The 24,860-nt window shown below is 50.9% G+C and overlaps 1 protein-coding gene across 2 annotated transcripts in view; it reads right to left on the bottom strand.

Annotated features, from left to right (window-relative positions):
- The window catches only part of MPPED1 (metallophosphoesterase domain containing 1), an 81,484-nt gene that overhangs the window by 32,239 nt on the left and 24,385 nt on the right, over positions 1-24,860 (bottom strand). The gene's annotated exons all lie outside the window — the stretch shown is intronic.

The following is a 24,860-nucleotide window of genomic DNA, read 5'->3' as shown; positions in this document are numbered from 1 at the left end:
CCACCCCCCGGCCCCCACCACCCCCCAAGAGCCAGCCTGACCCCACGCTCGGGTCCCTGCCTCCCCATCGCCCACCAGCCTCAGTTGCCGGGCTCCCCGGACCTGTAGAAAGAGTCATGTTAGTACCTGTGGCCCTGATGCGGGTGAAAAGTGTAATGCTGAAGCCACCTCGCAGGCCCAAGCCCTTCTCCCGGCCCCTCCGGGCGGGGTGGGCCCCCGTGGCTCAGGCAAGCACCGTGGGGTGTGTGCACACCCCAGCCCAGCACGGGCCTCAGACAGGAGAGTCAGGCAGGAAATGGTGACGTTCCACGGCCATTTCACAGAGGAGTCGTCGTGGCCATCGATGGAACTTCTAGAGGACCTGAGCTCTGGTTTCTGAAGGAGCCAATACATGAAGCTTTACCATGCACCTGTTTCAGCAAGAAAGCCGCTTCTCGAGTCCCAGGCTCTTCAGCATAAATGGCCAGTTTCCATGACCCCAGAGGCTTCCTGGGGTCCCTTGGTCCAGGCACTGAGCAGACACTCACATCTGCATGGTGCCGATGGAGAAATTGAGGCCCGGGAAGCGAGGGTGCAATGTGCCGGAGGCTACATGGCCGGGAGGTGGCAGGGCTATCTGAGCCAGTTCTGTGTGTCCCGACACGTTCCACCGGCTTGGGGAGAGTCCAGGGAAGTGCCCCCCATAAGGCCAGGATGCAGAGCCCTGTCCTGACGCACAGAAAGCCACACCTCTGGCTCTGCAGAGACTTCTGGGGGGGGGGGAGTGACATTCGGTGAACCCTCCCCAAGGGTCCCCAACCTCCCGGCTCCTGGCACACGAAGAAGGAGAAGCAAGGGGCCGCCTGGCTGATGGAGATCCACCCCTCACAGTGCATCTTCTCTGACCGGGGGTGGCCAGGACCCCCACAAGAGCACACAGGGCTGCCGTGCTCAGTTGGGGAGACTGCTGGCTTCAATTTCAACCCCGGCTCCGTCACCTCTCAAATGAGCAAGTCACTCAGCCTCTCTGAGCCTCAGTTTCACCCTGATCAAGGTGGGTGTGCCTGGGGAATGCCCCTTCCTGGGTGCTAAGGACCTCTCCAGCCCCCCAGGCTCCGCGGAGCCCCTGCCCCATGACTGCCTCCCCAGGGGAACACAGTCCAGGAACGGCCTTCCCACCCTGGCCTGTGATGTGAAACTCGGCATCCTCTGTCATCGGGAACCCCATTCTAGGAATGCCCCAAATTCTAAGGACTGTTTGCCTTACTGAGAACTGACGCCCACGATATCGGATCGGGTGGGAGTGGTCAGACTCCGCTCCCGATAGGCGTTCTAGGAAGAAGTGTGCTTTTCCCAGCCCTGTGTGAGCTCCAGGAAGGGGCAGGGCGAGACTTGTGGCAAACCATAAATCATGAGAATAATAAACAATAATACAACAGTGTTTCAGGCACTGTAACTACAACTATTATATTCTAATTGCAAGGGAACAGAAGAGTCCAGAACATAGTTAGAATCTTCTTTCTTCACACCCCACCCCACCCCTGAAACCAGGACCTACATACACATCCTGCCTGGTTTTAAGCTCTGTGGCCATGGCAAACGGCTGCCCAAGGGCTGCCTGAGTCCTAGCCCAGCCACGGGGCAGGGAAAGGAGCAAGACAGAAGATTTCCGGAAAACTGGCAGAAAACCCTAACCTTGCTCATCGCTGTCTCTCCAGCCTCCCCAGAATCCTTCACAAGTTTGAGAAAAGATGGTTTTCTCCTCCTTGGTGTTTATCAACTCTGGGAGCTCCGAGACAATGACGGCCAGGGTCCCAGACCAGCTCTGCCACTCACCAGCTGTGTGCCTCATTTTCCCCACCTATAAAGCGGGAAGAAGAGCACCTCCCCCGCCAAACCGCTCTGGGGTTTCAGAAGATACTGAACAGAGACGCAGAGCTTGGTATCCACAGTGTTAGCTTCCCTGGGGCCACAGTTTGCAGGCCAGACCTCCCCACAGGCACATTTCATTTGGCATGACTTTTTTATTTGAATCTAGTTGCCAACATAAAAAATGTGAAAAATCCCCAATAAAATGTCACTCTTTGTTTTCTAAAAATCAATCAGTTTTAAAATTTCATGCTCCTGGCCCAGTCAAGTGCTGAGTTATCTGTGCCTCCCTTAGACAGGAAGCCGATGTCCGTCTGCCCCACTCCCCACCTGTCCCTACTGCACACACAGAGCCCACGTCACTCATCTTGAGGACCTGCCCACTCCCAGCAGGCCCCTGCCCTTCAGTGCTGCCAGTCAGGCAGGGAGGACAGGTTCTCCTGGCACTCTGCCTCCCCACTGTGCCCACCCTCCTACTTTCATCACAGCCCCCCCCCCGCTGGGCCCGGCCAGGGGTGCAGAGTATCTACTTGTCCCCCAAGCCGAGCTAGAGAGCGCCAGGGGCATAGGACTAGACGTGTTTGCTTTGCTCGTCCCATCCCTGGCAGGTCCCAGCAGAAATCTGGCAAATGAAGCCGCCAACAGCATCACAGGGTGACATGGGGCAGAGAACCCCTCGGCGGCCCTGCTCCAGCTGCCCACGGGGAGGGAGGAGGTTTGCGGGGGCCTGAGCATCTGGGGAACGGTCGTGGAGGACACCCCAGAGAAGACCGCCATCTCCTGGACCCCATCATCAGGCCAGCCACGCTGGGTAAAGGCTGGCCCCTCCAATCCCCATGGAACTTTCCAAGATACACTCTGTAGCAGGGGGAAATGAGGCTGTCATTTCAGGAGCCTTTCAGGTCCCACAGCAGGGGAGCAGAGGAGGGGCCTTGGACGTTGGTCCAGCTGATCCCACATCTCTGGGTCAGCAACTCTGACTCCTTCAAGGCCACCAGGACCTGGAGTGAGCTGGGAGCCCTCGCTGAGCCCCTTCCCCCACTGCCATTGGGGGACGAGGGGTGGCCTCTATCCACCGCCTTCCAGTTCTGACTCTGTTTCGACTTCACGTCACCCATCTGCCCCACTCTGAGCACCACCCCGGCTGGGGGGTTACTTAAGCTAATGAGCAAACGACTCCACCTGTACAGTTCCATGAATTCCTGCAGCTCCCGACTACCCGGGACTGGCGAGTGAGCACGAAGCTGTCAGCTCTCCCCTGTTCCCCCCACCTCCGCAGAGGAGGGAACTGAGGCTTCTTCCCTCCCAGGGAAGAGTGGATGGGGGCTCAAGGCCCCTGTACACAAAGGCAGGTGGGGACAGGAGCTGTGTCATGATGCCTGATACCCTCAAATACTGTCTGGGCTCTCCCTGCAAGAGGGGAGGGAGGCAGGGGGCACGTCCACTGGTAAACACATCAATGGTCCAGCACCGCACCCCTCTGAGCTGGAGGTCCAGCCACAGACCCATCTGTCACTTGGGCCTGGCAACTCGCCAGCTGGGTATAACCGTCACAGACACTGAAGTATAACTATCCCATTTTCCATCTGGGAAAAGCAAGGCTCAGAGAGGTTGCCTAAGTTTACACAAACCGCAGACAGCACTGGACACTTGACAGACCTTGGGGCTTGGCCTCATCAAACTCATCCAGAATGGCACCCCAAACCACCACGCCCACTGCCTCCCAGCACGTGTGCGGATGCGTGGAGGGATGGAGGATGGATGGACAGAGATCAATGGATTATGGATGAATGGACAGACACAGTTACCAATCAATCCATCCATCCTGAGATAACTCTGGCTGTCTTCTTTACACCAACAGACTTCTGACTCCTGGGTCCCCTCAGCTTTCCTCCAAACTTTTTCTCCCAATATCCCAGCAGGGCATGTTTTCAGACCCTTGTCCCTCCCCCATAATCCTGAATGTCCACCTTTGAATCTTCTCCAATTGGACCTGCTCTCTCCCAAGTGGGAGTTGGGGAGCCGGAACTAAAGCTCTGGAATGGCCTGACCATCCTGGAGTGGGGTAGAGAAGTCCCCTCCTCTAGTCTAGGACTGCTACCTCTGTTGTTACAGCCTAAGGCTGCCTTAGCGTCCAGGTGCTCCCATGATCCTACAGCTTTTACCAACCTGTGGATAAAATGGCCGATGACCACTCAGCACAGGCTTTGGGCCTGTACACAGCTTCTGCCCGCCCCCATCCTCTATCTATGTTTGGGGACCTCAGTAACTGATTAACTGGCAGGGGCTTTGTGGGTAAAAAGATGAGACGAACACAAACTCTTCAGCACACAGAAGAAATTCATGCTGTTCCCTTTGTCCTTCCCGGCATCAGGGAAGATGGCAGGCTTGCAGGAGAGCCACCCAGCGCCTGCCAGAAGCACCTGCCTGACAAAGTTCCAGGAGTCCCCAAACCCCAGGAGAGGGAGGGTTCTCCAGGCAGATGAAGCTAAGAGAGGGGACAGATGGGTCCAAATGTTTTTTCTTTCCCACCTCCCCTCATCGGCCCCTCAGAAGCAAAGAATCCAGTCAGCCTATCCCAAAAGCCCATCAGGCCAGAAACTCGCTTTCTTCCCTGTGGCTGGGCCCCATTGTCATACTACCCCCCACCCTGGTCAGCTGTCCACAAGCTCAGATGGAGCATGAGCCCTGTACCTGACCCTAGGGAGACAGCGTCAGGGACACTTTGGCCAACGAGACTCAGTCGTGAGTTCAGTGCCAGAAGTGACACACAGAGGTTCCAGTCCACACCACAGAGCGGACAAAGGAGGAAACTGAAGCTCAGAGAGGGGACGGGAACTGCCTAAGGTCACACAGCAAGACAGTGGGGAGCCGGGACTTGAACCCCGCTTCCCACCTCGGGAGTGCCAGACAGCGGCCACACCAGCCTCTCACGGGACAGGCCTGATGAGCTGCGGACAGGCAAGATATGAGGACAGGTGGGAGGAGCGGAGCATGGCCTTGACAGGCTGGTTATGTCCCGGGCCAGGTGGCTGATCTCCCAACCTGATCTCTGAGCAGCCCCAGGTCCTCATGGAAACCAGCCCTGCTCCAGAACGGCGGGGCATTGTCCTACCTTTGTGTTCTGCACGACAATGTTCAGACCATCTTCCCCAAATGCTTCCTTTCTACTCAGCTAGCTTAGCTGAGTTCCTGGCATTTGCTAGGCATGGATTTGTGGGTGGTAAAAAGACCATTAGGTACAAATCAGCTGAGCAGTAGAGGATGACCATACTGTTAACTTTCCATTTGCCGTATATATCCTAAGAGATACGCATCCACATACAGCTGCCCCACGGCGTTCTGGGCTCACAGAGGGACACCAAGGCAAACCTCTAATACTTTCACTTCCAAGATTAATCTCCTTCCAAGAGGTTACGATTCTTTATCGCTAACACTTACCCGTCCCGTTGAACAGAGTGCTGCCTCCGAACTGCATCATCTGTTAAATTCAACAAGACTTGCACACGCTTCTCTGTAATCTATGCCGTTCCCGGAGCGGCGCGCTGAGCCCGGCAGAGTTTTAGTGTTCTCCAAATGCAGCGACAATCAGGAAAATGCCCACTTACGGCTTTTCCCGCCCATTCCCATCTCACAGAACACAGCAGAGGGGGATGGAATAAAGAGACGGCATAACGATCTCTGATTGCGTTTTTAGTACGTCTTTGACAGTTCTGTGTTTAAACACTTGCCAGTGTCTGGGAGACTCACATTAGCAGGCTTCTTGGTATGGTGCACGGTCTAGAACAACATTGGGCTGGAGCAGGCTCCACGACTCCCCTTCGAGCCCCCGGTGGGTCTCGACACAGCTCGGGCGCATTAATGCTGGTGATGGAATCACACGACCAAGCACACACAGAGGACGTGGGCCGGCAGCGCGAGGAGATGGGGAATTCTGCGTGAAGCCGGGAACAGGCAGGAGAGGTCTGAAGATGCGTGCCTGGGCCAGTGGCCAGAGCCCAGTGACAGGAACTCGCACAGGGACTGTGCTTGCAAAATTTGTTTTCTGCTGCCCTGCTGTGAGCATTTCCTGGTGCTAGGAGGTGTAATAGGCAATTTACATTTTATATGCAATGCTTCTAGACTCCCCCACTTCCCCAGGTAAGGGGCAGTGTCAGGGAGGGGTTCACCATGGAGCCCAAAAAGCCTGAATCCGATTTCCACCTACTGGCTGACTGGCCGAGGGTGAAAACTCTCACTTCTCTGAGCCTCAGGGTCTTCTTGACCTATAAGAACTTCGGGTTCTTGTAAGAAGCACACTAGGAAGATTGTAAAGCTCCTGTGTTGTACTTCCCCCGCGGTTTGTTTTAATCAGATGTAAGTAAGACACCCGGGTATCAGTAAGACACGCAGTCATGAATAGGAAGTTTATCCTCACAGATCCCTAGACACAGGCGGATTCAGGGCCATACTGGCCACACGGGGAAGCCAGGGCCGGTCAGGAGGCAGAAGGAGTGAAGAAGAAACCTGGACCAGAGCCTTTGTTGTGGTTTCCAAGGGACAAGACAGGAGGCAGGGTAAGCAAGTTTAGGACTGGCTAGGCTAGACCATTCTGGCAGGCTCAGGTGCCCAGGGGCTGCCCCCACTTGTCGGGTGCCTGGCCCTGGGGTGACTGGGGGTCCATGGTAGGGGCTGACGGTGTGAGAGCCTATAAAGGAGGGGGTGGGGTGGAGGCAGGGGCTCTAGGTTGGTTGGTTTGTATATGTAAGGTGTGCTCAAAGGTGGGTCCTTTAATTCTCTCTAGAACTGGTTAACCCTGGGAGGGGCAGTCCCTCCAGGCTAGCACGGCCCCAAGATGTCAGAGCATCAGAATACGGAAAATTACAAGCATGTTGATACCATCTGGATGCCAGCCATATTGGTACCTTCCAGGGCTGTTAGGAGGACCAAATACGTGTTCTACGACGCAGTCCAGAAATGTGAGCCGGGAAGATAAAGATGAGAAAAGAAGCCTCAGGAGGTCAGGTCACCTGCCTGGGGTCCCACTGGCAGGTCAGCCTGCCCAGAGCTGGGTGTGGAGACACCCAGGGTGGGAAGGGCCCCTCCTGGGCTGGCAGACCCTGCACTGACCTGCAGGCGGGCCCTGCCACCCACCCTGCCTGGCCCGCGGTCCAGCGTGGGAGGGGTCTGGATTCCCAACTCAGCTCCAGTGCCCATATTTAAAAGGCAAATGCAGTTTTTCTTCTGTTCCATCCTAATAGCCAAAATGTTTAACTTTCAAACATTTGTTTTTCCTGGGAAATGTTTTTAAAACAGGAACATTCAGTCCTAATCATCCTTAAATGCTCGTTCCAACTGCTACCGCAGAGCACAACGACTTTAGGCTGAAAGGGACAACTGGAAAGTCTCTGCGTCCTTCCTCCCCAAAACAAGGCCAAAGGCAGCCGGGAAGATTGCGTACGAACCTCCCCGGAATCCACGGCCAGGCCGGGAAGAACGCTAACGCAAAGGTGTTCAGAAAAGGCTCTGGGGTCTCAGGTGGGGGCCAAGCTGGTCACGTTCAGCGCTTGAGGCTATGGCGCCCCCTCGGGGCCAGGCTCTGTTGGTGCTCTGACCTCACCTTGCACAACACCCCCTCCCTGCCCTTCTTTCTGAGGCCACTCCAATTCCACTCACCCTGCACAGTCAGCCCAAGTGCGGCTTCCTCCAAGATGCCTGCTATGAACACCCCCCTTCACCCAACCTGATCAGGGGACGGGCGTTCCCCAACACCCGGGGCTCCCAGCCCTGCCCAGCCGGTGCTCTCGCTTCCCTCACCAGCCTGGGCACCCTTCCGGGACCTGCCCGATTCCTTCTCTGGGCCCAGCACAGGGCTGGGCTCAGGTAGGTCATCGCACACATTCCTGAATCCGCGATGTATTATCACCTACGAGGGACAGAGGATGAGGGTCAGAGGGGGTCAATGACTCACCGAAGGTCTCCCAACCAACCCGCGATGAGTGTTCTGGAAGGTGAAGCTAATTACCGTGAATGGGACTGATGATCCCCCCACAGACCAGCCTGTTGGGTGGCAGCCTCCAGAGGTGTGAGCTGTGTCACCCCATGTGTTCCATGAGGAGGTGTTGTGCTGGACTTGACCGTCAGAGCCCTTTCTGCTCTCTGAGACCTTCCAGGCAGGTGTGTAAGTAATGCTGGGGTGCAGGCTCCCCAGTGGGGGTGTCATAGGGTAAGACAGTGGGGCCAAAAGGGCATTTTCACAGGAATGGCATCTAAACGCCCACGTTAATCTACTTGTTGCTGACGTCCCATGAAATCAACAGCAAAGCAATCAAAAAGGCATGACCCTCCAAGGAGAAAGGTTTGGGAGTTGGAGGGATGCATGAATGGATTGGCTTGGCTGAGCAGAAAAAACTGAAACCAAAGCCTCAGGAGAGGGCTGGTGAAGGAGAAGGGAAGGGCCGGGGGAAGTGGGGGGGGGGGCACAGGAAGCAATCCCAGCTATGGCCAGAGGCCAGGGTGGCTCAGGGTTGCAGACCCAAGTGTGTGGTCTGACCTAGAACCTATAGAAGCAGGTGGGTCTGGGCCCCTCCCCCATCACAGCCCTTCAGGGAACTAGGCCCTTCCCTTCCCTGCTCGTCTCCACAGAAGAAGGGGGGTTTAGTTTCAAGGGAAAATAACAGCTCTAACGAACCCTATTTAGGGACCACCAGGCCTGAGGGAGGATGGGCACGCAAGGCATGAGCTGAAGAAGAGGAAGATACAGTGAAAGCCTGGAGCCCCCAGGCCCCTTCCCCACTCAGCTCGCAAATCCTGGGAGTCAGGCTTGCAAATGGGAAAGCCCTCCCTGGGGAGAAAGACAGAGCCAGGAGGGAAAACCTACAGACACAGGGGGTTCTCCCAAAGAGATGGTCACGTCCCCATGATGGCAAGCTGCAGCCCTGCACACACACAGCTTTCAAATGTACAAACACACAGGGTCATCAGACCTCGGAGGGCAACCTCCACGCTGAACAGACTCAGAGACCCAAGCAAGCTGGAGAAAGGAAATTGGAGAAAATGGGACTGATGCAGGAGAAATAACTTAATATATAATTAACACCCTCAGCGAGATAATAGAAGATTTTGCACCCATGAAATTCTAGCAGGGTGCTCTTCACAAAAGAAAGAAAATCTTCGCAGCATTTAAAAAATTTGGTTAAAGAGTGGGAAGATAAAGTTGAGAAAAATCTCCCAGAGACTGAAACAAAAAGACAATGACGTGAGTACCAGGTGAGGAAAGATACAAAAATCAGTTGTATGAGTGGTGGAAGGAGAGGTCACAGATAAAACAGAAGAGGGAAATTTTTAAAAATATAAGAATATGAGAAAATGTCCCAGGATTGAAGGACAAAGTTTGAGCCATTAAAAAGGTTGCCTGAGTACCCCGAAAAATGAATGAAAAAAGTCTCAAGGCACACTGCCCAGAAACAAGACGGCTCCGACACTGAGGATGAGGTATGCAAACAAGAGTGGGGTTCTCACTGGCTATACCAGAGCGACAAGACTGTTTTTGGAGCGGTGCCTTCCAAATCCTGAGGGAAAATGATGTGCTGCTTGGAATTCTATAGCTAGGCAAGCTATCAGTCAAGACTGAGGACAGAATAAGGACTTTTCTTTTTCTGACATGCAGCTTTGCCAAACATTTATGTCTACCGCATTCTTTCTCAGAAGGCTACTGGAGGGTGTATTCCACCAAAATGAGGGAGTAAACCAAGAAGGAAGCCACGGGGTGATGGAACCAGGGGCTCCAGGACGGAAGAAAGGCAGAGACTCCAATGATGGCTGTACGCAGGCTCAACAGTCCAGACTGGGCCAGGGTCAGAGGCTCAAGGGAAAGTGAGAAAAAGGAGCCAGAAGATGGCTTAGCAGGTCTCATCACATTGCTGAGGGACATTTAAAGGTCTGCAGGGGGGTGCCTGGGTGGCTCAGTCGGTTAAGCGTCTGCCTTCAGCTCAGGTCATGATCTCAGAGTCCTGTGATCGAGCCCCTAATCAGCCTCTCAGCTCAGTGGGGAGTCTGCTTCTCTTCCCTCTGCCCCTCCCCTCCACTCATTCTCTCTCTCTAATAAATAAACAAAGACTTTTTAAAAAAAAAATTCCACAAGACACAGGGATGAACCATGATGGGTACACAGAAAAACAAGTGAGCACACAAAACAATTGACTACTTTAGGAAAAACAAATTGCACAACGAATATTTAACCTAAAACTGTCTTAGAACAATATTAAAAGGACAGAAGAAGAGATGTGTGTATATGGGTGGAGAGGCTAAGTCTAAATCTTCATTTTTAAATGTAAGAAATTAAAGAGTAACATCTAAAATGGAAAAATAAAAGACAGTCATAAGTTGTTACTTAGAGACACCCTAATAATAAAAGTTACCAGGATTACATGGAGAATGGGACTCAGAACTGAGGAGGGGGATGGGGAGGGGACTGCTGGTTTCATCATAAGCCTTGTAGAGCATTGTGGCCATGTATATGTATTACTTTGATGCAAATAAAACTTTAATTGAATAAGAGAAATTCAACAGGAGGCCAGGTGCTCCTTGCCCACTTCCTAATTCTCTCCAGGGACAGCCTGACCTCTCACTTGCTCTGCCTGTTGCTCAAAACCTAGACCCAAATCAAACCCAGGCACAGTTAAGACCAACTGAAAGACAAAACAGGCAGAAAACCTTAACTGGTTGATTCCTCTGATATTCTGAACATATAAGTGCTGGGATTACTCTGGCAGCCAGGTTCAAAGGCGGGTGATCTGGCCAAGCCGCTCCTCACCTGGGCAGGTCAGGCAGACATTAATGACATCACAGGTGTCACCTGCTGAGAGTCTGAGACAGGCTCCGTCATGCCCTATTTCTAACTCTCAAAATAACAGTCTCACAAAATGGACAGCATGTTTGAAAGATATAAGATAGAAATTGGGGCTTAGTGAGGTTACATAACTACACAATTGATAAGCAGGGAAGTGGGAATCTGAACCCAGACCTCTCTGAGCTGAAGCCCATGACTGTTAAACCAACACATATGACATGTGCCAGAGGCTTTTTTTACAAAACATTCCTCCAAAAAAAAGGCTGTTGGCATATGTTTAAGTCCTTACAAGGTCTCTCCTGTTACGAGGAGCTCCAAATGATTTTATTTTAAATAACATAATACTTTGGAGAAGATCATATGGCCCCTGTAAACAGCCTTTGAAGATCATTTTTAGGGGCGCCTGGGTGGCACAGCGGTTAAGCGTCTGCCTTCGGCTCAGGGCGTGATCCCAGGGTTCTGGGATCGAGCCCCACATCAGGCTCTTCTGCTGGGAGCCTGCTTCTTCCTCTCCCACTCCCCCTGCTTGTATTCCCTCTCTTGCTGGCTGTCTCTCTCTGTCAAATAAATAAAATCTTTTAAAAAAAAAACATTTTTAAAAGCAGTAAAGATCTTAGAACAAATTAAATGAATTCAGCAAAGGTGCAGGATACAAAAACAATGCACAAAAAAACTCAGGTGTGTTTCTATACACTAAAAGTCAATCTAAAAATAATGCCACTTGCAATAGCATCAAAAAGAGCAGAATACTTAGGAATAAGCTTAACCAAAGAGGCAAAAGATTTATATGTTGAAAATTACAAAACATTTGCTGAAAGCGATTAAAGAAGACACCAAATGAAAAGACATCCCACGTTCATGGATTGAAAGGGTTCATATTGTTAAGATATCAATACTACCCAAAGCAATCTCCAGATCCAATGCAGTCCCTACCAAACTCCCAATGATGTTTCTTGCAGAAATAGAAAACCCATGCCAAAATTCATATGGAATCTCAACGGACAAAATAATCTTGAAAAAGAAACACGAAGTTGGAGGTCAAACACTTTCTGATTTCAAACTAACTAAAAAGCTACGGTAATTAAACAGTATGGTACTGGTCTAAATACAGAGGCTGATCAATGGAATAGAATAGAGAGCCCAGAAATAAATCTTCACATGTATGGCCAAATGATTTTCTTTTCTTTTCTTTTCTCTTTTCTTTTCTTTTTTTTTTTTTTAAGAGACGGAGAAGGGGTGGAGGGCCAGAGGGAAAGGGAGAGAGAGAATCTTAAGCAGGTTCCATGCCCAGCATGGAGCCCAACACAGGGCTTCATCTCACAACACTGAGAGATCATGACCTGAGCTGAAATTATATGGTCAAATGATTTTCAACAAAGGTGCCAAGACATTCAGTGGAGGAAAGGATAATCTTCCTAACATGTGGTTCTGGGCAAACTGGCTATCTGCACTCAAGAGAATGAAGTTGAGCCCTTACCGTACACCACATACAAAAATTAACTCAAAAGGGAACAAAGACCTAAAAGTAAGAGCTGAAACGACAAAATTCTTAAAAGAAAACATAGGGGCAAAGCTTCATGACATTAGATTTGGCAATTGATTTCTTGAATAGGATACCAAAAGTGCAGGCAACAACAGAAAAAAAATACTCCCAAATTAAAATCTTCTGTGTATCAAAGGATCAACTGAGTGGAAAGGCGACCCACAAAATGGGGGAAATATTTGCAAATTATTATTTCTGATAAGGGGTTAATATCCAGAACATATTAAAAAACTCTGCAATCCAACAACAAGAAAAATGTAGGCAAAGGACTTGAATAAACACTTCTCCAAGGAAGACATACAAATAGCCAATGAGCACAGATGTTCAAACATCACTCATCATCAGGGAAATGCTAATCAAACCACAGCGAGACACCACCTCACACCTATTAGAATGGCTACTATCAAAAACCCAGAAAACAACAAGTATCCATGGATAGAAGACCAGATAAACACAATTCCATCCATACGATGGAATATTATTCAGTCTTAAAAAAGGAAGGGCATTCATTCTGACACATGTGTGCACCATGAAGATACGCTTGGTGAAACAGGCCAGTCACCGAAAACCAAGCACTGTACAATTCTACTTACATGAGGTACTTAGATAACTGAATTCAGAGACAGGAAGTAGGGTGGCGGCTGCCTGCGGCTGGGGGGAGAGGATATAGGGATTTATAGCTTAATAGGTATGGACTTTTGGTTTTACAAGATGAAAAACTTCTGGAGACGGGCGGTGGTGATGGTCGCACAGCACTGTGAGTGTGCTTGATGCCACTGAAATGTACATTTTACTTAAAATGATAAATGTTATGTATATTTTACTACAATTTAAACGTTTTAAAAGTCTCAGAAGCAGAAAACTAGGACCCTGAAACCCAGACAACTAGAATTGTGAGCTGGTAGAACCGTAGGTTCCTGGGACCTTAGAATCCTAGAAATGCTGTTTTTAGAATCTTAGAACCCTGGAGGCCAATCATCCTAATTGTGGAGGCAAACAATTTTAGTACTTCAGAGGTCATCATGGTTTCAAGGCGGAAAGGGACTAAGTGGCTATCTAGAGCCTCGGCCCCCTCACCACCCCCCACTCCCATCCCAAAGNACTCCCATCCCCCACCCCCCCCCCACCCTGCATCAAAAAGTCCCAGCAAAGAAGCTTCAGGACGGGAAGCCCACACCTGCTTCCACCTTCCCAGAAAACTCTCAGCATGGATTTCTCCCAGGGTCTGACAGCCCTGGACTAAAGGCAGGGCTACAGGGACAGATACCTGGCCCTTGTGTTACTGAATAGTTTTCCAAAAGGTTTCACAGGTGCCTTCTGGCTACAGACAACTCTTTAAAGAGGAGAAAATATGGCCAAAGCGATGTTCTTTGCAGTAGCCACTGAAATAAGTATTCAAAAATGATTAAGGCCACAGGTCCCTATTTTTTAAATATTTCTTTGTAAAACCCACCACTTTAAAGCTAAAAAGACATTTTGGATGTTAAGATACGCTAAAGTAAAATCATCTTGCACCTCTGTTTACCCATTCCTTTATTCCACAATCCTTTTCCTTGGCCTTCATAAGTGCTGGAAACTGGGAGCAGAGCGGACCCGACAGAGACCCTTCTCCTGCCCTCTAGTGTGGGAAAGACACACACAAGCAGTTTGGGATCTGTAGTGGGGTGATACCTAGCCCCATGGAACCATACAGCACCAAGCTTTCCCTTCCCTGACGAGGAGTAAGGGAGGGGCTCTGAAACGGTGGATGAGAGACATAATCATAGAAATAGGTATCAAGGATGAGCAGCGACTCCCCAGGCAGACATCCTAGGAGGACGCGTCCTAGAAGCAATGGCTTGGAGGTAGGAAAATCCACCTGCTAGGTATTTGGCAATTGCTTCGAAGCCCAGGGCAGGCAAAGGAGGGTGGAAGCAGGCCTGGGAGGGACAGTTGGGATCACACCCACAGTTGGGATCACACCCAGCTATCAGGCAAAGGTCTGGACTTCTCCCAGGACACAGCAGAGAACCAAGGAAGAGTGCTAAGGGGGGAGGGAACACCGTTGGGTCAATGAATGAAAAATCCTTTAGAACTCCAATATGACAAATGGTAGTCTGGAAAGTGACTATTTGGAGAGGTTGGGACATTACCCAAGAAAGCCCCGTTTTGTCAGCTCAGTGCTTCCCCTTCAGTGTCGTGGCTGTCAAACCAGCCCAGAATTAGCTCCAAATGGCCTTCGGTGAGTCTCAGATCTTCATTTGCATCGTGCACACTCAGAAAGGTGTGAAATTCGTCTTCTTAAGAGAAATCAAAAAAACCAAAACTATACACTTAAAAAAAATCTGCTTTCTTTTTAAAACAAATTTCAAAGAACTAAATCCTAACTTTTAAATAACTGTAAAAAAAAAAAAGGAAGGCTTCCTTGGATTAGGTATTAATAATAACAATTAAAGCTGCCATCAGCTTAGCATCTATTTTGTGCCGGGCACTTTAGATGCATTCATAAAACACCTGCAACAGAAACAGTAGCTGAATTTATTGTATGTTTATCCCATGCCAGGCCCCATGCTGAGCCCAGATCACCCCCTGCCTCATTGAGCTCTGTCAATATTAGACCCTTTTTACAGATGAGAAAACTGAGGCCAGGTCTCTCTCCAGACCCACGTGCTTAGTTAAGCAGGATCCCAACTGCAATGTCTTATGCAATCTCACAATAGCTCCACAAAGAAAGTGTATTACCCCACTTGGTACCCCACTTGTGGATAAATATGCTGAGGCATAAGAGTAATGATTATCTCAAGGCTGCCCAGGAGCCTTGGCATGTGGCCAGGCAGGGTTGGGGAGGGGGTCCACCTGCTGCTCCGAAGGTGGCATCCTTCCCACTGGCTCCTCTCTCATGTAAGGAATTTGATTTAATTTATAAATAATAAACAAATAAGAGTGCCTACTGGGGCGGGGGGTGGGGGGGGTGCTGGTGCTGTCCGTGGTGCTGAAGTGCAGACATGCGTGAGACCAACCAGATGCCTACCTTGGAGAAGTAGACCTTTGTGGGATATTGGCAATAAAGGAATAAACAATTACGTACCAGGTCAGGTGGGGATAATGAATATGGAACAAATAAAGCCGGGTGAGCTGGACAGGAAGCATCAGGGTAGGGAGCTGACCAATCTAGGGAAGGTCTCTCTGAGAAGGTGACATCTGAAAGCCAGGAGCTGGGTGACCTCCAGGAAACCATATCCCTACACTGGACCTTAGTCTCTTCATCTGTAAAGTGGGGACAACATTACAAAGAACCCGGGCTGCTTGTTTTGAGGGAGAAGTGAGCAAGCATCATGAAAGCACCTTTAAACTGTAAAGTGCCTTTAAACTGTAAAGCGTCATCCAGAGGAAGTCATTACTGTTAAGCCCGGAGACTTGGAAATGAGGCTTTGTAGCAAAAACTGTGTTTTTCGAATATGGGTGTTGGACAAATTCTCCCATCCCATCAGCAACTTACACATGACTTTGTTTGGTTGGCCCTGATGCTATAAAGTGTTACTCCCGGTCATGAATATCAAAACAGTCTTGAAAAGGAGTGATTTGCTAATTGAAAAGGCTAGGATTTTCTGGACACACCGGGGAAGTTCCCACGTTTAAAAAAAAAAAAATCACCTTAGCCATTAAAAAATAATAAAAATTTAAGAAAAAGCATAGACCTTGGGTTAGAAACCTGATTCCACTTTTATTTACTATACAGTCTTGGGCAAGCTCTTCACCAGGCTGAGCTCAGTTTCTTCATCTGCAGAGACATTAACGGCAGACACCTCAAGGGGTTGTCTAGCTGTGTCATCCCATACAAAAGCGATTAACCCCCTGTAGCTCTTTAATTTCAAATTAATTACAATGCAATAAAACACAAAAGTCAGCTTCTCAGTCACACTAGCGGGTACATTTTAAGTGCTCCATACCCGCATGAGGCAGGTGGCTACCGGACTGGACAGTGCCGGTCTAGGGTTACCACTCACCACCCGGGAGCTTATAAGAAATGTAAAATCTCCAACCCATCCCAGACCCGCCAAATTGGGATCCGGATTTGAGCAAGATCCCCCTCCAGGGGCTTCTCATGTGCCTGGAGTCTGAGAAGGCCGGCTGTGAGGATGATGCGAGAGACCAGTGGGGAGACACCTCGCAAGCTCTGTAAAAACAGCAGCAGTGGGACGGGGCGGTTCCCACACCCTCTCTAAGTGGTGATCACAATCTCCCAACCAAACCGGACACAGAGCTTCTGATAAAGTCTGTGCCGAGTCCAGGTGCAGGAGGCAGGCGGGGGAAGGTGTGGACAGGGAAATGGTGGGATCTTCCAGACATTTCAGAAGTTTGTGTGCACACGGGGACAGAATATTTCATTTCTGTGCTAGCCAGGATGTTCTGGCTGTTGACTATTCCTGTTTTTGGAATGAAGTCCAGCATGGAAATGACATTTAAAAAAAAACCCACAGGCTTATTTCATATCCAAACACATCTCTCCACGTTGGTAGGGAAAAGAAAAAAAAAGCAGCACACAGCAAATCTTGCTTTCACAACTCTTGAGTGATAAAACCAGTATTTCTACCAACCAACATTTCCTCCAATGGTTCCACAGCCTCGAATAAGCACAAACGAGTGAAGATGCTCTGCAGGGGAAGAGGGTCATGGAGGGAAACCCAGCAAAGGCTCCGAGCCCATGTGGTTATTAACACGGCATCCCTCCTCCACATAACCACCAGCCTGGGAGGATCCGAGGTACAGATGGGGATCTGAGATCCAGGGCAGGTAAGTCACCTGCCCGTGGTCTACACCTGAGAGGCAGGTGAGCTGTGAGTTAAACTTAGATGGGTCTAACTTGGTCACAGGCCACCATTTCAACTTGTCTCCATCGTGCCATGGTGTTTTCTTACATATATATCTCTTTAGTAGAAGTCTTGTTTGCTTTGCTACCCACTATAGCCTCAGGCCCTAGCCCAGGGTCTAGGACAAGACAGGTACTCAACAAATGTTTACTGAGTGAAAGAATGATTGCAAACCCATGGCAAGGCAGAGCCCCGGCCTCAGACCCTTGGTTAGCCTGCCCCTTCCCCTGCCTGAAACCACACTTCACTTGACCAAACACTGCCCAAATGCCAAGGTCTCCCTCAAGTGCCACATCCTACATGAAGCCACCTGAACTTCCCTACTTGGTTCCCACCCCCCATCCAGCCTCTGCTTCCCCCACTCACTCCCTCAAGCCCTCCATGGCAATCCAGCCGTGTGCCTCCCTGGGGGTCCTCAAAGGTGTCACCAGCACCACAGACTCAGAGCTACTGTCTCTGCCCAGAACACCCTCCCTAACTGGTTCCCCCCATTCAGGTCTTTGCTCAAATGTCACCTCATCAGAAGGTCCTGCCCTGACCCCTATCCTAATTCTCCAACACACTAGATCTCTCTTTATCCATGGCCTGCCTTTTATTCATTCACTACTGCATCCCCAGTGCCCAGAATCATGTCCAGCACCAGAACAAGTGCTCAGCAAACATATGTTGCATAAACAATCAAGTATAAATATGGAAACAATTATTATTAATGATCGTGATGATTCCTACCTCAGGGCAGGCTTAAAAACAAACCAGAAGTGAGACACCAGACAGCAAAGATATATAAGATGGTGCAAGGGGATGGGGTGGGTGTGTTCCAGGGACCTTCAGGGAAGAATGGAGGTGTTGATTAATTTTAGACTGAGTTAAGTCAGATGCATATTAAACATTTATGAGTAACCACTAAACAAACTGAAAAAGAATGTAAAATTTCCAAACCAGTAGAGGGGAAAAAAAGAAACTTCAATCAATCCTAAGGGGGGTGAGGCCCACAATGAATGCCAGAAATGGACATGTTTAATATACTGGGAAATGCCAAACAAATATTCATTGTTATTGTTCAAATACAAACATCTTTACCAAGATCTTCCTGTACAGAAAAGACAGGGACACAAGTCTGGTCTTCAAGACACTCACAGGTAAATGAGATGGATATCCAACAGGACACAGGGGAAGGATCAATCAGAGAGCCTTGCACATTTCCTCTTCCCAGTCATCAAAACCATTTGTCAAAAGCATTTCCCTTTTCCCTTTGGCCCCCAGGAAGCTCAGTCTCTGATTTCCAGCTCACAGGGTCCATGTAGCCCTGGGAAAGCCCTGAACTACTCTAATTTCTTTCTTTTTTTTTAATCTTGGTTTTTAATTTATCCTTGATATTCTACCATTTTATTATACCGTATTGTTTTTATAAAGCATCTCAAATCTTTTGGCACAAAATGGGATACAGATAAGCAAGGAAAAAAGTCCCCCAAAACAACAAAACAAAGAAAGAACTTTCAGAGAGTGCATCTATACCTTGTTTAAACATAAGTTTTTTGTTGTTGTTTTTAACTTAAGACAGAAATTTTTAGGATGAGGATCTTGCAAAACATGTTTGAAATATACATACACACACACACACACACACACACACACACACACACACACACACACACCAGTAGGTCTCATTCATTTCCAAAGCCATTCTGTTTTGTAAACAAATAATTAGCACTTAAGGGGCGCCTGGGTGGCTCAGTTGGTAGAGCGCCTGTTTTTGGCTCAAGTCATGATCTCAGGGTCATGAGATCAAAACCAGTGCAGAGTCTGCTTGACATTCTCTCTCCCTCTCCCTCCCCCTCTGCCCTTCCCCCTGCTCTCTCTCCCTCTTTCTAAAATAAATAAATAAATAAACCCTTAAAAAAAAAGATAATTAGCTTTTAAACACACTTTTCAAGGGGCTTACCCATTAATATGAAACTACTGTAACTATGGCTGGTCAAAATCATTGGACCACAACTTAGAATTCTAGACTTTTTTTCCCGTCTTTATTAGAAGATAATTTTCTCTCTTGTAGCCCCTAAAACACACTTTGGCTTTGTGAATAATTATTTTATGAATACAGAAATTTAATTTTTTAATTGAACACCAAACCTCTGCCGTACCATTCACCCATTTTCCGTCTGAGCCTCAGTCTTGCACCGAGGCGAGCCGGTGCTCATCAGCCATGTTGGCCCCCGTGCTACCCTCAACCAAACTCCTCGGACACCGAACAGCTCCTGAGCAGAATGGTGCCGGAAATGACATGGGGACCGAAGTCCAAGAAAATTTTTGTATTAAATATTCAATCTGGAGTGTTTGCAAGAATCACCTGTTTCTGGGAAGGTCCGAATCAGGCCACGGCGTCCAACTAACGAGCAAATGAACCAGGATCCATTTTAGGTCTACTGGACATTCTCAGCGAGGACCATTGTAAGATCATAAAAAAACAAAAAACCAGAAAAAGCTGGCTGCACATTTTGATGGACGTGACCGCATTGTGACATTTCTCTTTTCTTTTCTCCCTTTGCTTAACCAGTACTTGTTGAGTGCCTGTCTCGTGCAGGTCAGCGATCCCCCTCACCTTCCATCCATACCTCCCAGCAGCAATCCTGTTGATGTCACCTCCAAATTCCAGCCAAAGCCTGCACTGTGCTCTGCCCCCACGGCCGCCCCCAAGTCCAGTCCCAGCTCCCCTCGCCTCTCGCCAACACCTGTGCGGCCTCCCCTGGTGCCCAGACCTCCCTGCCTGCCACAGCCCAGCTCCACCCAGCAGCCAAAGGAGTCTTTCAAAACACTGCATCAGACAGTGTCTTTCCCCTGCCTAAGCCCCAGGGGTCTCCTTAACACTTAGAATAAAATCCACGTCCTCGCCCCGGCTGCAGGCTGCCGGTCAGCAGGTCTGGGCCTCCTCTCTGGGCCTCCACGGCCACTGGGCTCAGCCGCGTGGGCCTCCAGCTACGAAGGGGGCTTCTGGGGCCACATTATGTCCGATAAACCCCTGCCCCAATCACTATCACCTCCCCTATTTGCTGACCTGATTTACTGACCTAATCACCAAAATGATCCTGCCTCTTTATTGAATTTTTATGACCCATCTGCATTTGTCCTCAAGCCCCTCGGGCAGGGATCGCACCTGCGGTGGTCATCCCTGAACCTCCAACAACAAGCCAGAGAACGCAGGGGGCTCCTACGACATGTACAGACTGGGGTGAGGGTGGACCCCTCCCCTGTCCTCCCACAGTCACAGCCCAGCAGGAGAGGGAGACCCTCACTGACCTATCCAGGGCCGAGAGGCCAGGAGGATGCAGACCCGGGGCACCACTGCCTGGATCAGTGTGAGGCTTGTCCCTGCAGAGCCTGAGTTGCTTACAGCCCTGGAGATGTCAGCTGTGGCCAGGAGAACTCCACCCCACCCCCACTCTGCCCTGCCCCCAGGGGTGCCAGGCAGTGGAATGGTTCTGTTGCCTGGAGAGCCCAGCAAGCGTCCTGCTCCCCACGAGTGGGGCCAGCCAGGTACTGTCTCTGCAGCCTGGTACCAAAAAATGAGGGATGCCCTCCCCACGCCATGGCAGCGGTCAGGAGGCACGCCACGTGGCAAGTACGGACCGTGAAGCAGTGTAGGCGGGGGTGAGGTCACGGCCAAGTGTGGCAAGCAGATGACACGCGCACAGGTAAGCGCTTGGTGCGACAACGCGGGAAGTGTCGGGGTCAGAAAGGTACAGCTAAAGGGATAAGACAAAAGCAGGGCCTCGCACACGCTGCTGGGGACAGAGCTGAGGGTGACAGAGAGGGACAGCTCAGCCTTCCACGGGGAGGGTATCCCCCCCCCACAGGAAGGGTGGACCGGAGAGTGGGGAACAGCCAGAACGTGGGCTGCCACGGGAAGGGGAGAAGTGGCTGAGGGGGCGGTCACCTCTGGCTGCAGTGGAGACGGTCATTCCCCACAAAGTCTAACAATCCCTGTGCCTCCAGCCCCTGCCTGGGAGGGCCAGCGCCTTGCTCCTCTCCGGGGCCTCTCACCCCCCAGAGCCCACTCCATGGGCTCCTGGACCGCATCACAAAGAGGCCAAAGGACTGTGGGCAGCCCGTTTCCTCAGCCCTCGGGCCTTCAACACTGTGGCAGACGAGGCAGGAACCAGACTCTGCCTCGGAGTGATTTCTCCATATCCCTTCCTCTCCCTTCCTCCCTCACGGATTTTAATTAAGGGTTTACTTGCAAAAGACCCAGCTCTATTTAACTAAATCCTTGGACCCCTTTTATATTGTCTTATATATCGTTTCATGCTAGGGCACCAGTAAAAAGTTAATTATAACTTCCAAATACTCCATTACCGGGCCCTCATCTTCCTCCCCTGCCTGATTCCACGAAGGGTAGAGCGCCACTCAATTAACTGGTGTGCCGGGTGCTTTACAGGCCTCGACACCGTTATTCAACAAACACCCTCCTACCAAGCACCCTCAGGGCCAGGCAGGGCCCTGGGGTCGGCGCGGGGCACCATCTCCACCCTCCGGGGGCTCACGGGATCCTCCGGGAGGAAGGCGCGCTTGGCTGGCCAGCCCGCTTGGGTGCCCACAGTGGCTCAGCAGGTGATAGAAGCAGGTGGAGGGGGACAAGCAGACAGCAGCAGGGTGACAGTAACAGTCAGTGACAGCTGGCACCGGCCTCCAAGGGAAGGGGGAGGGCACAAGAGCTGGGGATGGGGGCCGGGGGGTCTCACTGCGTAGCCAGTGCGAATGGGTCACAGGTTTGGGACAGAAGGAGCCTGAAATCGTGGTGGCCAGCCAGGAGGAAGTGTCTTCTGGGGAGAGTGAACAAAACATCAGCTGGATCTCAAAGAGAAAGCTGACTATGGCGGGGGGGGTCTGCAGGTCAGGGCTGGAGCAAATGCTGGGGGCCCCCGTGATTGTCATCTGGAAAGAAGGTGGCTGGGAGGCCCAAGGCTGGCCCCCCAGGAGAAGCTGCCTTCAGTGGGCAGGAGCAAAACAAGGAACAAAGCGGGGTGGACATGGGGCAGTGCCGAGAGGGCGGTGGTGTGGGAACTGCAGAAGGAGAACCCCAGTTAGACGGGGCAGTGGAGAAGCAAGGAGAGGAAAGAAGAGGTGAGGACAAGCCACCAGTGGCCTCCGGGCTGTCACTCCTGGGCCGGTGCAAGGATCTGAGGCCACGGGAGCTGGGGGTGGGCGTGGGGGTACAGAGGCTGCTGGCTTCTCCTGGCGGGGACTGAGGAGGCCAGCCTAGCACCTGCTGGTCAAAGAGGTCACAAAGCCTGGTGGTGCTTTGCAAATCAGCTCATCCACTCACAGTTCTTGGCGTGGCCGTCACTCAGAGCCAGCAGCCTGGTGTTCTCGCCTGGGATCAGATGTGCGTGGTGTCGAGGCCTCGGGTCAGTGGTACCCTGGAAGTGGGTGCTGCTGGGGCTCAGCATCTCCTCCTGCCCTCAGCAGCTCCGGTCACCAACGGGGACCCCACACGCCCACCTAGAATATCTCGCCCCCTTGCTGGGGTCCAGATCCCTGCGGCCCTCAGCTCCTGGACTCATCGTGAAAACTCCAACTCAGCCTCCAACGCTGGGTCTTCTCAGATCCACCCCAAGTTCCATGTTGGAACAGCCTGCCCTCCTCACAGCCCCTCCTCAGAGCCCCCTCTTAGTGCTGTTCCCCCTCTTACAGCTGGTTGTGCACGGCCTGCTGGGGGCACAGTGTGCCACTCACTCCAGGCCACCCTGAGCCCACAGCCTCTGTCCAGGCCCTGCCGGGGCTGACAGTCTAGGTGGGGGATGAGGCATGAAGGCATAGATAAGTCCCTGCCAAGAGGGCCTGAATGGGGAGCTCTGAGTACACAGAAGGAAGAGAGACCAGTGCTGCCCAACAGGGTGGGTCAGGCTTCGCAGACAGCAACCCTGGAGGGTGGGCAGGACTCCACAGGATGGAGGAGGAACGTTCCCCACTGGGGGGAGAGCATGAGCTAAGGCTCAGGGTGGGGAACAAGGATTGCAGTCGGCCAGTGTGGCTCGGGTGACACTGAGGTCATTAGCTGTGGAGGAGCAAGGACCTTCTAGCACATTCTCTTCCATTTTCAGCAAGTTTTGCTATTCCTTTCATTCCTAATAGCTGAAAAACCTGTCCTTAGCAATTTTTTAGCTATTCACTGGAACATTTACAAATCAAGCTGGCATTTCTATTTCATTAATATATTTGGGTTATTAATGGCCAACAGGAAAGATATTGATGGTCTTCTCAGGAGAACCCTAACCCCCCCAACCCCACCCCTCCAACGAACTCAGACCCAGACAGAGCCCTGTAAATGGGCAAAACGTGGTCACCACTCACGGCCAAGCCCAGAGCAATGCACCTGCCAGCAAATTAGAGTCAGCTTGAATTTAGCCACACACACACACCCCCCAGTTAGGTGCCTAGTGTTGACTTATAAAGAAGGCCCTTATTAATTTCTTAAATCTCCTCTTAGCTGTCTGGAGGTGGCCCCTGGAATATGCTTTTAAATGCTTTCCATGACATCAATGAATGGGGAAAACGCTGGCTGTGAATTTCAAATCCATGACTTTCTTATCCAAGGAGAAGAGCCTGGGCCAACGGGGCTGAGAGGCAGGTGGGGCCCTGCTGGCCTAGGGAAGGGCTCCAGGTGACCTCCTGAGTGGCTGGATGACACCAGGACTGACCTGATGCCAGTGCTGCCCTCACCCCCAACCTGGGACACACTCTGCACCAGATAGTGAAGAGGCCAAGATTTCTTTAAAAACACTAAGATTTTGGGGGCGCCTGGGTGGCTCAGTCGTTAAGCATCTGCCTTCGGCTGAGGGTGTGATCCCATGGTCCTGGGATCGAGCCCTGCATTGGTCTCCCTGCTCTGCTGGGAGCCTGCTTCTTCCTCTCCCCCTCCCCCTGCTTGCGTTCCCTCTCTTGCTGGCTGTCTCTCTCTGTCAAATAAATAAATAAAATCTTAAAAAAAAAAAAAAAACACACTAAGAGTTTACTGTTGTCTTTATAGGACACCACCAAAGTAACACATGCTCCCTACAGAAAATCAAGGTGGAGGAGAGAGAAAACCATAAAGAAGAAAATCTCCCATGATCCCCCTACTCAAACATCAGTTCCGGAACATTCCAGAGACTTTGCCCTCGCTGGCCTTCTTGCTTCCACTCTAACTTTGCCCTCCAGGCCTTTGAACACCGTTTTAATGGTCACTCCCCTACACGAGCCTCCCCAAAATCCCCATCGCACTTAGAATCGACCCCAAACCCTTGACCCTGGCCCACAGGCCTACGTGAACACGAGCCCACCTCCCCGGACGCACTGTGTCCCCATCACCAGAACGCGAGCGTGCCCTGTTCCTCCCGCCTCACTGTCACCCCCATGCCTGCGACACACGTGGCACGTGGTGGGTTCTCAGTGAGACAATGAATGGCTGAATGGGTACTTCCTTCCAGTCTTTTCTCCGGGTGTGTGTGTGTGTGTGAACTGCAGACACAGCCGAGATCATCCATCAACATGTCTCAGAAACTCCACACACTTCTGCCCACAAGCCGTTCTACCACTTCTCCTTGCTGCTCAACCTCATGACCTCATGATCACATGTCCCCCCTCCTGCAGGACCCACCCATGACCCCCACCTCTACCCCAAGGCGAGGCCTGATCTGGCAAATGCCAGCTCATGGGGGCAACAGACCATGTACACGGCCCTTCACAGTTTACAAAACTCGGTCAATTCCTTCATCGTAATGGAGCCCGAAAACAGCCCACCTCCAAAGGGGGG

The sequence above is a fragment of the Ailuropoda melanoleuca genome, chromosome 15, assembly GCF_002007445.2.
Source record: "Ailuropoda melanoleuca isolate Jingjing chromosome 15, ASM200744v2, whole genome shotgun sequence".
NCBI lineage: Eukaryota > Metazoa > Chordata > Mammalia > Carnivora > Ursidae > Ailuropoda > Ailuropoda melanoleuca.
Note: the sequence above shows the minus strand (reverse complement) of the source record. Positions and strands in the feature narration are given on the sequence as shown.